The sequence below is a fragment of the Schistocerca americana genome, chromosome 2, assembly GCF_021461395.2.
Source record: "Schistocerca americana isolate TAMUIC-IGC-003095 chromosome 2, iqSchAmer2.1, whole genome shotgun sequence".
Lineage (NCBI taxonomy): Eukaryota > Metazoa > Arthropoda > Insecta > Orthoptera > Acrididae > Schistocerca > Schistocerca americana.
This window is the reverse complement of record NC_060120.1, coordinates 212,261,076-212,279,214: the sequence shown is the minus strand read 5'-3', so window position 1 is coordinate 212,279,214 and position 18,139 is coordinate 212,261,076. Positions and strand designations below refer to the sequence as shown.

The following is an 18,139-nucleotide window of genomic DNA, read 5'->3' as shown; positions in this document are numbered from 1 at the left end:
TTATTTTTGATCCAACTAGTTTTGGGGTGTCATCATCAATTATACAAATTTACTTCAAATGGTGACCAAAAGATGACCGAAAATTGTTTTTCCTTATTTGTGGTACACATGTTTAACCATGAAGATGTCACTAATTTTTTTTTTTATGACAACAAGTGCGTAACTGTCAAGAGGTTGGTAAAACATTTTTATTGCAACTGGACAAGGCGGAACAGCTCTTAGATTCTCTTCATATGGGGCTGCTCCTGTTGTGGTGTCGTCCTAGTCAGTGTACTATTGGCTGACGTTGTCTTACAGCCCTCTCTGCTGCTATAACGTTCCAGTCCAATGTACTGGCACTTCATGTTACACCGGGACATCCCTCCCCCCCCCCCCCCCCCCCCCCTCCCAAAGTGATGGACAGCTGTCATGTAGGGAGCGCGACAACGGCGGGGCAGGTTGGAGAGCTGACACTGGAGTGGACCGGAACCTGTGGCTGCAGGAGACGTCAAGCTTCCGGTCGTACCCCACCATCCGGCCTTCGCTGTGGTGGAAACATCCCCCAGAAAACAACCAGGAGTGTATACATCCACCACCGGAGGCCAATAACCAGATGTCAAAGGCATCAGCTGCTGCGTTATGGCAGGTTCAGCTCCCTCGGTATGATGAGAGGAGGCGGAGGCTCTGTCTCCATGGTGTCATCACGCTGTATCGTGATCACACGTTCTGGCAGTTGCTGTGGCCATGCTGTCCTTGGGATTGGGATCCATGAATCTGGGGGAAGAGACACAGAAGGATAACTGTTCACATGACATATTTGATTGCGATGGCAGTGCAAGCCATCTGGATCTGAAAGGAGAATGTAGGAATTGGTAAGCACAAAAATGAGCAGCAGAAACTCTTTCCATGTATGAGCAGGTAATATCTTCCTGAAATGTAAGCTCAGCATGGCTTGCCATCAAGGCCAACAAAATGGGCAACATAATATTGTCAATGTACATATGGATGCCGTGGATTCTGCTAAGAAAAGAAATAGTACCCCTGACCATCACTTGTGGATGTCAGGCCTTATGGTGTGTGACAGCCAGGTTGGTATGCCACTGCTGTCCACTGCGTCTCCAGACACATCTTCAGTGATCGCTGTCACTCAGATCAAAGTGAGACTCATCAATGAAGAAAATTCTACTCAGGCGAACTAGATTCCAGGCTGAAGACAAGTCTGGAGATGCCACAGACAGCTGTGGAACACCAGCATGACTGTCACCCACCATATGGCCCGACATCCAGAAGTTATGGTCTGCGGTTCCATTTCTTTTCATACATAACCCCTTTGGTTGTCATCCATGGCACCCTTACAGCACAGCAGTACACCGGTGATATTCTATGCCCCATTTTGTTGCCCTTCATGGCAAGCCACCCTGGGCTTACATTTCAGCAACATGTTGCCTGCCGAAACACGGTAAGAGTTTTTACTCTTTGTCTTCATGCTGGCCAAACTATACCTTGGCCAGCAAGGTTGCCAGATCTCTCCACAACTGAGAACAGTTCAGTGGCAGCTATTGTGTACATGCATAAGAGCATGTGAACATCCTAACTTTTGACACCATGTAGATGTATTGGTTACTTTTCTTTGAGTCCTGTTGAACATAATATAGATATAGTAATCTGAAATGCACAGTTCTAATCTACCATGCTATGCTACATTGCTAGATTCTGTGAAACTTGACATCAGGTTCATGAGTACACCTTCAGTTGCGCACATTTCAGGGGGAGTTGGAATGCCATATCCCGACAATGTTAAATTCAGTGACTTGGCTTACCTGTATTTCAGGAACCACTTGACATGAAACTTTTACAGGACATTAAACTGTATGTTCTGAGTCTACTGAACTACAATAATTGCATTTCAGCCACTGCTTTCGGAAATACATTTTTTTAATTACACAGTTAAAATTTTGTGTACTTTTTGTGCATCATCCTAAATAATTTTAATTATACATAACATTATGTTTTTCTTTTAGTTCAGTAGACTCAGGATATGTATGTTATAACTCCCTGAAAATTTGATTACTCTACTCGAAAGAGTTTCTAAGATTTAGAGAAAAATGCAACAGGAAATGTAAATTTTCAGGAATGGCTTTTAACGTTTCAATAGACTGTAACTCACTTAATATATGCTTATTTTTTTTTATTTTTAGTCACTCAGAAGCACCCTGCACCATACTGTATATCATCATCTTGATCTTTTTCCAAGTGTTTTCTTCTTTTCTTCTTTCTGGACTCCTTAGCGGCTAATTGTGAACCTTGTCCATCTGTTCAATTTCTCTGATGCAGTTTGCTCCAGGATTAATTCCCATATGCTGTAGCACTCTCACCCTACCAATGTTGCCATAATTAAAAGCAATAACAGCCTCACTGACCCCTCACTTTAGTCTCTTCATTCCAACAAAAACATTTTTTGGTAAGCAAGTCCACATAAGATTATTGAACGACTCATTGGGATCTTCAGTAATTCAGGATTTGCCAGGTCTCTGTAAATTGGTTTTATGATATCCATGACTGCTGCTGGGATGGAATGTTTATGGCTGTATGAACTGTTTGAGTACTGGGCATTGTGGCAATCGCACAACGAATCAGGTCCATGAGGGCAAAGGTGGTGTACTGGTTTCTCATCAGTTGACAGTCTGTGGAAGAAGGTAGCCCATACTGCCTGCTTAATTTTAAACAACTCCTCAGTATTATTTCTAATGGCCATCCCATAATACTGTTGTAGTCCATCAATCATTTTGTTTGTCAGCCTGCCTCTTATGATTTTACCATCAGAAAGTTTCTTGTTTCTCAAACTTTGTTTAACTTCCTCAAACTGGTGCCCATCCTCTTCTGGACATGACCAACTGGTTTCAGTTTTGTGATAATCTTCTCTCCATAAGGCTGATCAGCTACTACACTTTTATATGCTTTTGAGTCTCCATCACCTAAGAACTTAGTGTAACACACTCCCCTTTCATTCACAGATTGACTAAAAATTTCCTCTGCAGGAGCCTCCATACCACTTGTTCCTTCATAATTTCTGTCACAGATATGCCCTTCTTCATTCCCTGATTTACACTTATAACAATGTTTGGTTAAAATCTGGAAATATATTACCTTTCCAGTATCTACACTGGTCACCACAGCAACAGAATTCTCAGGACTGTAGCCATACTTCTGCCAAGTGCCATCAAATGCTACTGGTATGTCAGGCATACTATCATTTATTTCAACAGCTTCATTTGCAGCACACTTCATTGACCCACATTCGACAGATTCCACAGCAGCTCCAATAAATCCTGCATACTTGTCGATTTCACAAGGTGGGTGTGGCATATTCATCACAGCACACATTGTTTCTGTTGCAGTGTGTCCTTTGGCAATAGCTCTCAATCCATAAAACCACATAACATTTCCTTCAAAATAATTATCTTTACACTTATCAGAATTCCAGATTGAAAGAGTGTACTTGCAACTGGCACATTTAATGATAAGTTTCCTGGCTAGTCCATTTGATGCCTCACTGTCTTCATGTAAACTAACTGGCCCTCCACATTCACCTAACACCCTTGTTAGGATGTGTAAATATATCAGAATATAACCTAACCTAATGCTTACATCACTTTCGTTTTGAGAAAACTGTGTATCACAACGTTTTATTTTAATCTTCGAAGCATTAATGGGTGTTTCTCTAGATACTGATGAGTTTGCATGTATTTCATTGTCTGTAACTTCATACGCCACATGTTGAATGCAAGGTTTCCCTTCATTCAAAAATCTATTACCATGAAAACCAAGTTTCTTAAAAACACTTAAGTTTTCGTGTCATACTTTACTTTTTGAGAGATTTACCAATCTATTTGTCACTTTTCCTTGGAAAACCGTTAGCAATTGAACATACAACGCGTGTTTATACTATGAAAAGATACGATACTGTTTTTGACAGTGCTACCAATACAAACACGTAATTTAATTACTTCTTTTGTAAATAAATAATTGTTTTGTAAATAAAACTTCCTTTTCCTGTTGCTAGTTACTTTATTTATCCCATGCGCGTTTCGCCTTCTCCTGTTCTAAGGCATCATCAATGGGATCTATAATGATACAGTTTTGTTAGTTATAGATTATCAAACAGTTCACTTCGCGAGTTTTTGTAAAAAAAGGTAATTACTTACGATTTGCTGCTCTGCGTTTCCTTGCATCTGGTCTGAACCTCGCACTATCACTTTTATCACTGCCATATAATCACATCTTTGTGTTCTCGCCTTCCACACACCGTTCACCATGTTTCTCACTATTTTTTGTGGTGGACTATTGTTCTTGTGTCACTCAATACAACTATTTCTTCGTACACAGCTTTCACAGCGTAAGCATTGCGACTCCATTACACAGTGATCTCTATACTACTATTATACAGTACATTAGTCTATTAGTACTAGTACTAGTAGTATGGAGATCACTCCCATTCTTCGACCTAGAAGCTCCCATTACGTGTTTCATCTTCTTTGGTATGTATACCAGTTTGTTGTCAACCTAACGAAGTATATGTTCATTACTAACTTCTATTTATGATGAAACTTCCTGGCGGACAAAAATTGTGTGCCGGACCGAGACTAGAACTCGGTACCTTTGCCTTTCGCAGGCAAGTGCTCTATCAATGGGATCTATTTATGATGTTTATACCGTGTGTGAGTGTATGAGAGAGAGAGAGAGGGAGGGGGGGTGGGGGGATAGAGCCGACCCCACCTTTTTTTTAGGGGGGGGGGGTGTACTAGGTGTTAGCTAGTGGCTGAAAACTTTAGACAACTGTTTTGACTTGACTTCGATATTCTGTGGAGGAGTTCACGGTTGAGTGACTGTAAAGATGTTGGGTTTTATTACTATTACATTGGATAGTATTATTATATTTTTTTGCGAACGTTATTCTGTTATTTTATCTATTAGTGTAAATAATGAATTACTTGGCATTTGCACTTGGTCATTCAACAATATTTTCCCCCCTGCTTTGGTTTTATGTATGCGGTAATTTTCTTGCATGGTCAACAGGTGTCTTTTATTGTTGATTTTAATTATTTTCATGTCATCTTCTCTAGTCGTTGGTTTGTGGTCATTTTCTCTTAGGCGTTCTGCAAATGTGGAGTGGTTTGTCCCATATTTCCAGGCTCTCATGTGTTCCTTGTATCTGACATCAAATATTCTCCCTGTTTGCCCTATGTATGTGCCTTCACAGGTGTTACAGTGTAGCTGATATATACCTGCTTCCTGGTATATGTCTCTGTTTTTTGTCCATTTTCGGGTTTATTTTTGTATAGGATTGTCTGTTGTGTATGATATGTTTATTCTCTGTCTTTTGAAACTGTTGGTGATTTTACAGGTGAGTTTGTGTTTGTATGTCATTGTGTACAATCTTGTGTTTTCTTTCATCTTTTTCTGGTTATCCTGTGTAGTTGTTATGGGACTGCGTGTTTGTGTTTGGTTCTGTTGTGTTGTTGTCTGTGGTATGGAGCTTTCTGCTTTTATTTTACTTTTAATTTTGTTGTAACTCTTCAGGCTTTCTCGGCAATCTAATGACATCTTGGATTGTCGGGTGTTTTGCCGGATTTCAGCGTCGTACTTGCACGATATTTCGGTCACGTAGCTCGTAACCTTCATCAGGTGCGACCTGAGACTGCTCCTCGAGTGGACCTGGTCCAGTATTTATGCCTATGACCTTCCCCCTCCACCAACGGCTGCAGGCGCTTCCTCTGTGGTCCGCGCCCATTCCCTGCGACCTGCTGGAGCGTCGGTCTGGTGCGCCTGGCAGTCCGTCAGGGGCTCGTTTTCCATCTCCATGTCTCTGGTTCTTCTGTTTGTGTAGTGTTGCAGCTGGCCCCGTTGCTCCTTTAACAATTCCAGAGCCGGATCCCAGGCTCTGCTTAGCTGGTACCCTGTGTCACGATTCATAAGATCGTCAGCACCAACGGCTGCAGGCGCTTCCTCTGTGGTCCGCGCCCATTCCCTGCGACCTGCTGGAGCGTCGGTCTGGTGCGCCTGGCAGTCCGTCAGGGGCTCGTTTTCCATCTCCATGTCTCTGGTTCTTCTGTTTGTGTAGTGTTGCAGCTGGCCCCGTTGCTCCTTTAACAATTCCAGAGCCGGATCCCAGGCTCTGCTTAGCTGGTACCCTGTGTCACGATTCATAAGATCGTCAGCCATTTTAATTTCTATCGATTCTCTTATAACACTGTCCCAAAATCTGGGTGTTCGTGCTAGAATCTGTGACGAATCTGAGTGGCATACAGTTTGATGATACAACCTTAAAGGTACTCAGCAAGGGTCTCAACTTTGCTATGACCCCTAGAAACGTACCCATTTCAGGTTTCGTCAGTGCAGTAGAGCAAGTTGCAGCCACACTTTCACCTAATGTGGCAGAGGAAGTCCGCCGAGAGACCTGCAGGGCCCTCACCAAGGCCAGGCCGCCGAAATGGAACATCACAACCGAGGAGAGGCTCGCACTCAAGAAACTCTGGGAAGACAGCAGCATTGTGATACTGCCAGCAGACAAAGGGAACTCCACCGTCATCTTGCAGTGGGTGGATTATGATGAGAAAGTACGCCAACTTCTGGAGGACCCTGCATACAGAATTCTGGAGTGTGACCCCACGGACAAGGTGGCCAAGAAGACTAGTGCTCTCTTGAAGGAAACAGGGATGCCCGATAAGATCATCAGACAACTACGGGAAAAAGCGCCAGTGCCACCTAGACTGTATGGTCTGCCTAAAATACACAAGGAGGGCGTGCCCCTACGTCCAATTGTCAGTAATATTGGGGCACCTACGTACACAACAGCCAAGTACTTGGAAGGTCTCCTGTCTCCATATGTGGGCAAATGTATTCACCACATCCACAACTCAGAAGATTTCCTGCAACACCTCAAGCAACTGCACATCACAGATTCGGACATCATGGTTAGTTTTGATGTGGTATCGCTGTTCACCAGGGTCCCACTGAGGGACTCACTAGAACTGATTGCAGAGAAATTTGACGGTGCTCTGTTGGACCTGTTCAGTCATACACTGACATCCACATATTTCCTGTACAGAAACCAATATTACGAGCGAACCGAAGGTGTAGCTATGGGCAGCCCACTGTCCCCTGTGGTTGCCAACATGTTTATGGAGAGTTTTGAGGAGAGGACATTGGAGACAGCCACATTTAAACCCACATGCTTCTTTAGGTATGTGGATGACACCTTCGTGATCTGGCCACATGGGATGGACAGGCTCAATGAGTTTCTTGAACATCTTAACTCATGCCACCCTAATATCAGGTTCACCATGGAACTGGAGAAGAATGGCCAGCTGCCATTTTTGGATGTACCGAAAACCAACACACACTGATTTATATCTGCAGGTCAGCAGCTGTCACCACCCTGCACAGAAGAATGGGGTTCTGAAGACTTTGGTCCACAGAGCACGTGCCCTGTCAGACCAAGAGAATCTACCTATAGAGACAGAACGTCTCAAAACAGTTTTCTCCAAGAATGGGTACACGGACAGACAAATTGAGAGGGCACTCCAACCAGCCACTATACGACAGGTTCCTGAAGAAGACCAAGATGAAACAAAGAAGGTGGCATATCTGCCCTATGCTGGCTCTATTTCTGCCAGAATCAGTAGGATCCTCCGTAAACACAATATCAAGTGTGTTTTCTGGCCATCCAACAAGATCGTGGGACTGCTGGGGAGTGTCAAAGACGACCTGGGGTTACGAAAACCGGGGATTTACAATATACCTTGTCAATGTGGCATGTTCTACATTGGCCAGACGACAAGAACTGTAGAGATCAGGTGCAAAGAACATCAGAGGCACACTAGATTAAGACAGGTGACTAAGTCAGCCATTGCTGAACACTGTCTAGAACTAGATCATGCCATGAAGTATGAGGATACCAAGATTCTAACACAAACACCCAGATTTTGGGACAGTGTTATAAGAGAATCGATAGAAATTAAAATGGCTGACGATCTTATGAACCGTGACACAGGGTACCAGCTAAGCAGAGCCTGGGATCCGGCTCTGGAATTGTTAAAGGAGCAACGGGGCCAGCTGCAACACTACACAAACAGAAGAACCAGAGACATGGAGATGGAAAACGAGCCCCTGACGGACTGCCAGGCGCACCAGACCGAAGAGGGAACACCCAGAAGTGGGACTGGTGGGCGTGGACCGCAGAGGGAACATCCAGAGCCACAGCTGACGAAAAACGGAGCGGCAACGCTCCAACAGGTCGTGGTGAGCGGGCGCGGACCGCAGGGGGAACGCTTGGTACCCCAGACCGTAGATGAAACCACCAGGAGCGGGTTTGGTGGGCGCGGACCGCAGAGGGAACACCTAGAAACGCAGCGGACGGAAAACGGAGCAGCAACGCTCCAGCAGGTCGCAGGGAATGGGCGCGGACCACAGAGGAAGCGCCTGTAGCCGTTGGTGGAGGGGGAAGGCCATAGGCATAAATACTGGACAAGGTCCACTCGAGAAGCAGTCTCAGGTCGCACCTGATGAAGGTTACGAGCTATGTGACCGAAATATCGTGCAAGTACGACGCTGATATCCGGCAGAACACCCGAAAACCCAAGATGTCTTTAATTTTGTTGTTTAACTTTGTGACTGTGTTATTATTGTAACCATTATTTTGTGCTATCTGCATTATTATGTTCAGTTCTTTTTGGTAGCTTTCTTTGGTGAGTGGTACTGTGCTGAGTATATAGAACATGTTTCCAGAATGAGATTTTCACTCTGCAGTGGAGTGTGCGCTGATATGAAACTTCCTGGCAGATTAAAACTGTGTGCCCGACCGAGACTCGAACTCGGGACCTTTGCCTTTCGTGGGCAAGTGCTCTGCCAACTGAGCTACCGAAGCACGACTCACGACCGGTACTCACAGCTTTACTTCTGCATTTAATCTGCCAGGAAGTTTCATATCAGCGCACACTCTGCTGCAGAGTGAAAATCTCATTCTGGAAACATCCCCCAGGCTGTGGCTAAGCCATGTCTCCGCAGTATCCTTTCTTTCAGGAGTGCTAGTTCTGCAAGGTTCGCAGGAGAGCTTCTGTAAAGTTTGGAAGGTAGGAGACGAGGTACTGGCAGAAGTAAAGCTGTGAGTACCGGTTGTGAGTCGTGCTTCGGTAGCTCAGTTGGTAGAGCACTTGCCCGCAAAAGGCAAAGGTCCCGAGTTCGAGTCTCGGTTGGGCACACAGTTTTAATCTGCCAGGAAGTTTCATATAGAACATGTGTTGAAGTGCTGCTTGCTTTTGTGCGTGTGGGTGGTTCGATGATTGGGGAATGATAATATCCGTTGCTGTGGGTTTATGGTAAATTTCAAACATATGCTTATTGTTTTGTTTTTAGATTGTTATATCCAGAAAGTTAATTTGGTTGTTCTGTTCTCTTTCAAGTGTGAATTTTATATTTTTATGTATCTTGTTGATGTCAGATTGTAGTTTTTCAATTTTTGTTTGTGGTTCATCTATTGAGCAAAGGATGTCATCCATATACCTGAACCAATATAATATTTTGTATTCTTTTGCTATTATTTTTGTGAAAATGATCTGTTCAGTGTGGTTTACAAAAATATTTGCTAAGGCTCCTGAAACTGGGGACCCCATTGATAATCCATCTTCTTGTAAATAAAATTCATTATTGAACTGGAAGTAATTTTGTTCTGTTATGAGCTTTATTAGTGTGCATATTTGCTTAATCTGTTCATCAGGGAGTTGACTATAAGTTTTCATATTCTTATCTATAATTTCTATTGTTTCTGGTACTGGTATGTTGGAATACATGTTTTCTATATCAAATGAGAGGAGTGTTGCTGTGTCTGGGATTTTTATATCTTGTATTTGTTGTATTAGCTGTGTAGTGTTTTTAATGGTCCTGTCTTCTTGTACTCTGAAATTTTCAGACAGTACTTTTAACTTGTACCCTGCAAGCTTGTAAGTGGGGTATTTTCTGAAATCCAGTATTGGCCTCACAAGAAGGTTCGGTTTGTGGATTTTTGGTTGGCTTCAGAGGACCGGTGCTGTGGGACTGATCTGTGTCAACTTTCTTTTCTCTGTGTTATCCAGTATGATGGCAATATTTTTCAGAGTGATTTTTACTTTTGTCTGGAATCTGTTTGTTGGGTCTGATTTTAATTTTTTAATGTTATTTTGTGAGATGAATTCTTGTGATTTTCAATGTATTGCTCTTTGTCTATCAGTACTACTGTGTTCCCCTTGTCTGCTTTTGAAATGATAACATTTTAATTTTGAAGTTTTCTCCTACGTTTTCTGAGTGTTGCAGATTCGATGTTTTTGTTGTTAATGTGTTGTTGTGATTTTATACTGGTTATGATATTCTGGATTTCTTTTTTTACTAGTTCTCTAGTTAATGCATTGTTGACACTGCTACTTTCATTCCTATCTTCCCTTGTCAAAACACTTTCTTATTCTATAATTAGATTTTCTAAGTAATCTTCACCTATTTCTGAATTTACATTGTATTTTAATCCTTTCTCCAACAGCTGCCTTTCTTTATTGTTTAACTGTGTATGTGTAAGGTTCACTAATCTTGGGTAGAATTTGTGTGTGTGTTTTCCTTGGCTGTGTGTAAAGGTATTATGTTGTGACTGGAGTTTTTTGAATTGGTTTATTTTTCTTCTATGAACTGTTTCCATTCTTTGTACAGCAGTTTTTGTGTGCTTTTCGATCTTGTTGATGATAGTCAACTACTTTCAACTGATAATGTTAGCTGTCTTTGTAAGAACAATTCCTGCAGTAAAACTTTCAGAGTAATTAACACACAGTCTATCAATAGCTTCTGTAATTCCCTACAAGAAATAGACTGGAACCAGATTGAGCCCTTTGACAATGTTAATGACAAGTACAATGCTTTTCTAAAGAATTTATCTGCCTGTTCAAAGCGGCCTTTCCTAAAACGACTGTCAAGTCCAAATGTGAGACCTACTAATAAAAACTGGCTAACTCTGGGCATTAAAAGTCTTGCAGAAGGAGAAGAAATCTATATGCCTCACTCAAATCCAGTTATAGTGTAGAAAAGGAAAAACATTACAAACTATACTGCTCTATCCTTAAAAAAGTTCTAACAAGGGCAAAGAGTATTTCTATAAAATCAGAAATTGATGTATCTAATAACAAAATCAAAACCATATGAGGCATAATAAAAAGGGAAACAGGTAAAATAACTGCTGCAGAAAACACAATATAAATTAAAACAAATGATACCATTCATGAAAATGTTGAAATAATCACTGACTTTTTAACAACCACTTTCTGGCATCAGCAATACAAACTGGAAAAACATGTTCTGTTAATGAAGCCATGTTAACCCTTCAAAAAGCTATTAATAAAAAAACCAAGCAGATTAATGTGTGTCCTGTCACAGTACATGAAATTGGGAATATAATTAAAGAGATGAAGAGCAAGAATTCTGTTGGCATACATGGTATCTCTTCAAGATTACTGAAGGAGTGCTATAAGCCGATAAGCAAAATACAGTGCCACATATTCAATGAATCCATCCAAAACGGGATTGTTCCTGAGAGACTAAAGTATGCTATTGTCAAACCTCTCTTTAAAAAAGGCGATAAAGCCGATGTTACCAACTATTGGCCTATCTCCCTTTTTACAACCTTTTCCAAAATTCTTGAGAAATTGGTTCACAAGAGACTTATTGAACACCTCATGCATTATAAGGTATTAAACAGTAGACAGTTCAGATTTCAACAGGGTGTACCAACAGAACAAGCTATTTTTTCCTTCACCCATCATATCTTACGAGTCTTTTAATAATAAATTATCTCCTGTTCGTTTCTTCTGTGACCTTTCTAAGGCCTTTGATAGTGTTAATAATGAAAACCTCTTAGCAAAGGCTGAATATTATGGTATAAGTGGCTCAGTTGGCTCATGGATTAAATCCTACCTAGCTGGAAGAAAGCAGAAGGTCATGTTGAACGACTCTAAGGGGTACTCTGTGTCATCTAGCTGGGGCTCTACTGTCTGTGGTGTTCCTCTCGGCTCTGTACTTGGCCCCCTTCTCTTCCTCATCTTTATCAATGGCCTTCCCTTGCATACTAGCTTTCAAACTCACTTTACTCTTTTTGCTGATAACACCTCTATCCTCATCAACAAAACTCCCAACCTCAATCTTGAAGAATCGGCCAATATTGTCTTTAGTGAAGTATGTAATTGGTTTGTCAATAATGGGTTATCACTAAATATTAATAAGACCCAGTTTGTGCATTTCCAAGTAAGGAAAAAAGTTGAGGATCAATTAAGTATTACATTGAAAGGTAGTGAGTTACTACAAGTTGAGTCAACCAAGTTTCTGGGTGTACACATTGACAACAGTCTAAAATGGTCTGAACATATTTTGCACCTCCACAAAAAACTCAGATAGCAACATTCGCTGTTCATATTATTTCCACTGTATGTGACCAACACACCACAAAAACTGCTTATTTTAGTTATTTCCATGCATTATTGCTGTATGGCATTGTTTTCTAAGGGTAAACAGCCACTATGCAAAAAAATATTCATTGCCCAAAAGAGAGTTATTAGGACAATGAACGGAGTCCAGCCTAGACATTCTTGTAGGAACCTTTTCATAAAATTACGGATATTGACAACTCCATGCCAATATATCTCCTCCCTATTATGTTTAATTGGTAAAAATGGACAATCGTACAAAACCAATAATTCATAGCATACCCACAATACCAGGAGGAAGATGGACCGCCATTATGAATCAAAAAACCTTACTATTGTACAAAAAGGAGTCCATTACATGAGCTGCAAGGTGTTCAATGCTCTCCCACCATCACTGAAATTACTTATGCACGAGGTTCCCAAATTTAAACAACAGCTCAAACAGTATTTATTAGATAATTCCTTCTATTCGGTAGAAGAAAATTTCAGTGGAGTTAACTGTAATTGATTTTTTTCATTTACTAATTTGATGTCCTGTTGTGCATTACAATACTCACAATCACTGTTAACATTACTGTGTCTTTCATTTAGCTATTAAGGTCTACCATATTTTTCAATGTAATTTTTTCTATACCTATTAATGTGTATTTTGTCTTATACCAGATATCCTCCACGTCCTACATCCATGCGAATGCCTCACAGTATTGGATTTATTGGATATAAATAAATAAATACTGTGCAGGAATTGGGTTTCCTGTGCAATGTCAACATGAACAGTCTCAAATCTGTTTTAAGTGCTAACAGAAAAGGAAATAACCAGGAAAAGGTACCCACAATGGAACTAAGGCCTCACAGACAAGATCCATTGACTTAGAAAGTGACAAAATCAAAAAACATGACTACAAGTGAATATTTAACAAATAATTGAATATTAAGTGTATGTTGTTCGTGAGTGCAATGTGAGGATGTCTGATTGTTAGCCCAGAAGTCCATTTGTCAATTGATGTATGTCTTAGGGATCATGTTCATTTGACCAAAAAAATAAAGAAAGCTCAAAAACTCTCACTTACACAAAAATGCAGACCAGTGAGTAGCAAAAGCTTAAACATTATTGACTTGTATGTAATTATGTACAAAACAGCAAAATTCCACAAAACAATTCTTCCTTTTTTCAGACAGATTATGTTTATTATTATTATTACTATTTTGTTATTACTACTATTATTATTATTGTTATTACTGTTAACATTATAAATTATTGGTATTGACTGTAGTTGTATGAATATGTTGATAAGCATAACTACTATATAGCAGGTGCTATCAGTTTCCACTGTCATATTTATCTGAATCTAAAAATTTGGTAACACACAGAATGAACACTCACAAGCTGCCACTGGAACAGTTGTAGCATTATGGACAGGGCTCTCCAACCAGCTTGGGATTTTGATGATCTAACATGCCAGTTGGACAAAATTTGGTATGATATCGCTCAGCAGGATATCCAACAATTCTATCAATGAATGGCAAGCTGAATAACTGCTTGCATAAGGGCCAGAGGTGGGTCAGTGTACTATTGACTTGCTCAATTTGTGAAGATATATCTCTTAGTCATTTGTTTGTCTGTATACATGCATTCTTTTAAATAAAACCTGACTGGTGGCAGCCAGCCCTGGCAGTCCTGACAAGAGACAAATAACATGGTCATGTAGATAATTTGCACAATCTGGCAACACTGTGGGCTGTGTCAATTCCTGGAGGAAGTCTTGTCTTCTGTTAGAGCAGTTGTGCTATGTCTAGATATGTGCTCTTGTGGTAAACTGAATGTCTTCTGAATAGAGCATACTATGGTCGAAATCACTTGTTGCCTAGATTTTTATAGTTCGTGATCCAGTCAGCATACATTTATATCTCGTTTCTTTTCCTTTTACAAGCAATTCTTCTTGATTTTTTTTTTGTTAAGACCTCGTACGTGTGAGTAAGTGTGATGTAATGTGTTTTGCTGTCTTGTGGTAGTCATGAAATTCTGTTTGTATTTGCCACAACACTGCACATAGATGTATTTCACTTTGAGGTGCAAAGTGTTTGATATTTTACTGTTCTGTGATGTTTTATTCCACTGAAATAAGTTTTCAATACAAACAATCAGAGTAAGTGTTTTATTCATTTGTAATTTGGGGAAATTATAATTGTGACAGAAAATTAAGTATATCAATATTTCACAAGCCATATGCTACACAAGAGAAAACTAATATCACTAGCTTTGTTGTTCCTGAACTGAAACTATAGATCACAAGCATTAATAGGATCCTTACACACCAGAAACCACTGAAAGTGAGGAATTTTAGATTCAATCTCCCTGTATGCCTTAAATGTAAATAGCCTGAAAGGTGACATTAGAAAGTGTCAGGAGATAATGCAGCCTAAAAATCAAAAATGTCCACTCCTCCCAGCTGAAAGCTTATATAAGATGAGCATGATGTACGTTCCACTACACAGCTGCTCCTAGTGCAGGTAAGAACTAGGAACATTGTTATTAATATTTGGGAATCCTGTGATAGTGCATTTACTTCCACATGTGGTTCTGAGTTTTTATGCTAAATTCACTTGGCATTCCCCTTACACCTCAATGCCTTATGCTACATAATCCTCATGTAAGATGAGACTCTGAAACAGAAAATTTAATTTTTGAACTCCAGGAAAGACGTAGTTGACATAAGTAACAAACTGTTTTCATCTTTAATGACGCGTTATGAGGCTCAGCGTCCAACATTGCAATGAGAGAGATGTGCTCCATGCACCATCTCATTAGCTCAGTGGTTTCACATATGCTTTGTGAAACTGAGGTGATAGACTTATCAGTTCTAATAGCAGTGCAGACCAGCGCACTCTAGGTTCTTATTTCTCATTTTATTTAATGGAGCTGCAAATTACTAGAAGAATTTTTTTAACAAAATCTGAAGAAAACCTCTACACATTAATTCTTATCACAAACTCAACTGAATAAGCTCTTTTAATGGTCATAGATGTCTGTTTCTTCGTATACAAACGTCTCTGAAGAGCTTCAACTTGACTGTCAATGATTTGAATTAAAGTTTTTATTGTCATGGAGCAGGCACAGAGCTGGGGAGGGCAAACCGAGGTATATGTGCCCATTTCATGGGGCACCAAACTGATATCCTTGAAGAAACCTTGTTTTCAGGTGCCTAGCATCCGGCGCACAATGGTCTATAGATTATTCATATGATTTTGAAAGGCATCTCAGTTGATTTTTGAACATTTTTGAACACATTCTATGTTGATTTCTGAACAAATCATAAGTTGGTTTTTGAACGAGTGCATAGTGAAAGTGATGTCTCTGCCAGGGGAACCCCCATCACAGCTAGAAATAAACTTTGCCGCAGACAAAAGGGAATAGGGCTATATGAGCTTAGCAGAATAAACCCAAATGAGTGAATGCCAATTGCTGTTTGTTGATGTGGTAGACTGGGTGTGCGAGTGATAAGCATTGTTATAATTATTAGCAAATACATAGATTCAGACTACCAGAGTAGAAATTAACGACTAATAGGAATAACAGGTAAGAAGGATTACATATTATCTTCTCGCTGCACCCAAAAAATGAAATGTTTCCCAAATTACTACACTACTAAGGATCAGTTGTACAGTCCCAATTTGCAGCCGCCTTAAGTTCTGTTGTCAGAATAGCATGTAAAATGCTTTGTACAAACACGTATTAATGCCTAGCCGGAGAATACATGTAGGATAACTGAACTGGTGAGTCTGGCAGTTTGGTGAAGTTAACCAGAGAATAGTTTTTAACAATGGCAGGAATACTTCCAGAATTAGTGATGACAAGATTGTTTGTTAGAACGAGGAACGAAAAGAAATGGGGACATCACGCAAAGTATATGGAAGAATATAACGATTCCGAATTTAGATAAAAATTTCGTGCAACCGCTTTTCGATCTCACACTTGAGAAACTAGCGTGTATGAATGAAATGTGAAACTATTTCCTAACATAAAACTTTTTGCTTGTTGTAGGCTTAATAGCCATTTGATATGGGTACTTCATGCATTATATTCTATCATGTTATTTATGTAAATGAGGTACATAAAAATAACCATTTGTGCCAAAACAGTCTCATTTATTTCGCATGTGTTACAGTTGCTGCAATATTAAAAAATTTTGTTTTATTTAACAGGCAGTGACAAAAGACATGTAATCAAATCAAGAAATCACACCAGTCTTTGGTACTATTCATAGCTTTTTCAATATTAGACAATGACATTTAGATTTTTCATGTGACAAAACAATTGACAAACTTTGATGAGGTAATAGATTCTTTTGCAGAAGGGAAAGCATGTCATGTACAGCTGTAGCAATATTAGAGAGAAAAAACTGCTGAGACCTAAAGATTGAAGAAATGTGTACTGCCTTGCTTGTCTCTTGTCTTTATTGGTTTTATGTTCCCTACATTTAGCTTTATGTCACACCAAAGAGAAAGTTATTAGCTAACAGTGACATGGGACTAACGTCCCATCCCTATCTAAAATTTCTTCCTTATGTCAACATCCTCTGAAGAGGTCATCTTGTTTCGAAGTTTTAACTTTCTGGACTTCTTATCGCTATGTCTATACCAAGGTCCAGTAGTAAATTACCCTTTAATAACTCAGTACAAATAAGTTTAGTATCTCAGACTAAATTTCACATTCATATACTACCTGATTTACATTATCAACTAAGGGGAATAAGCTGTTTGATAATGATCCAACATTGAAATTTCGTGATATGAACTACACAGTCATGTTGCACCACATATTCTTGAAAATTTACCTCTCCCCTATTTCTGAAAAGCTGTGATATTTATTCTTTTTATTTATTTGTCCATATAAATCTCTTATTCAGTACATATATTGTACACAGGATACTGGACAGAAAACCTTTTTAGCTACTGGTTTTTCAAATGTCAAACCAACATTATTAAAATTTTTCTGACAAATTGGATCTATACAGTTAATAATTACAAAATTTTGAAATATTGTATATTTATAACATATTTCTACAGTTAAAGATACAAATTACATTTTTTCTTGCATAAGATACTGCAGTTTTTCAGAAGGAAGGATGTCACAGACTTTTTAAAGCTTTGTAGTTCATGAAGAGATTGTATATGTCTTGGTAATCTGTTAAAGTTTTGTTCCTACATGATATACACCTTTTTGGCATAATGTGGTGTTACAATGATAAACATGTATGTCGCTGTCTGACCTGGTACTGTAATCATGGACTCTTTTGCTTTGAGGAAAAAGGTTTTCTTTTCTCAGTATGCTTTTTTTGACGTTCATGACTACTTCCAGTGTATAAATGCAGGGAAGGAGTCTGCTCACTTGTTTCATCATTCTTATAATTGCCTTTTGTTTCCTGAAAACTGTTATGGCCTGGTGTACATTTCCCCAGAAAATGATACCGTACTTCAGTATTGAATGTATACGAGCAAAGTATACAGCTCTAGCTGTTTCTGTACTAGTATTGTTGCAGAAATTTCTTACTACATAGCTCATTTTTGCTTGTTTTAATTTAGGTCTGTGATATGAGCATTCCATTTAATATTTTCCTGGATATGAATCCCAAGAAATTTAGTTTCATTGACAGCACTAATGTTTTGGT

The 18,139-nt window shown here is 39.6% G+C and overlaps 1 long non-coding RNA gene across 1 annotated transcript in view; it reads left to right on the top strand.

The window, feature by feature from the left end:
- LOC124595502 overlaps positions 1-13,559 on the top strand; it is a 41,670-nt gene extending 28,111 nt beyond the window's left edge. The window contains exon 3 of the long non-coding RNA XR_006978216.1: positions 13,134-13,559. This is a non-coding gene — a long non-coding RNA (uncharacterized LOC124595502). The remainder of the gene's footprint in view (positions 1-13,133) is intronic.
- The last annotated feature ends 4,580 nt before the right edge of the window (positions 13,560-18,139 follow it).